At 36.3% G+C, this 688-nt stretch overlaps 1 long non-coding RNA gene across 1 annotated transcript in view; it reads right to left on the minus strand.

Moving 5' to 3' along the window:
• LOC102028166 overlaps window positions 1-688 on the minus strand; it is a 34,878-nt gene that overhangs the window by 11,253 nt on the left and 22,937 nt on the right. The window lies entirely within an intron of this gene.

Genomic DNA, 688 nt, shown 5'->3' on the forward strand with positions numbered 1-688 from the left:
TTGGTGTCCTACTTTTTCTACCTGTTTACTTGTTTGGTCTTCTTGATGTTTCATTCCTACTGTTGTTTTTGAAATTGCAGTCCAATTTTTCTCCATCTAGAATATCTTTTAGTACTCTTTGTAACACTGGATTGGCATTCATGAAGTTCTTCAATTGTTCATTGTCATGAAAATATTTTATTTCTCCGTTGAATTTGAGGGATAGTTTGACAGGGTACATCAGTCTTGGTTGGAAGCTTTTCTGTCTCAGGACCTGTAATACTTCACTCCAAGCTTTTCTCGATTGGATGGTTTGTGCTGAGAAGTCTGACGTGATTCTGAAGGGCTTCTTTTATAGGTAATCTGTTTCTTTTCTCTAGCAGCTTTTAATATTCTGTTCTTTTGCTGGAGGTCTGGAAATTTGACTATTATATGTTTGGGTGTAGTTTTATTTTGGTTGTGGTTGTTTGGAGTTCTAAATGCCTCATTTACCTGTATATCAGGTTTTGTTTCCATGCTTGGGAAATTTTCTGCTATTATTTCTGCAAATAATCATTTTATGCCAGTTGTGTTGCTTCCTGCTGTTTCATTGACTCCTATAAGTTGTACATTATTCCTCTTTTCCTCATCTTGCAACTGTTGAATTGACTTTTCCTGGATCCTTGCTGTTTTTAAGAGGTCCATTCTTTCATGGTCACTAGCTGCCATG

Source organism: Chinchilla lanigera, unplaced genomic scaffold (genome assembly GCF_000276665.1).
Source record: "Chinchilla lanigera isolate Chin_1 unplaced genomic scaffold, ChiLan1.0 scaffold00009, whole genome shotgun sequence".
NCBI lineage: Eukaryota > Metazoa > Chordata > Mammalia > Rodentia > Chinchillidae > Chinchilla > Chinchilla lanigera.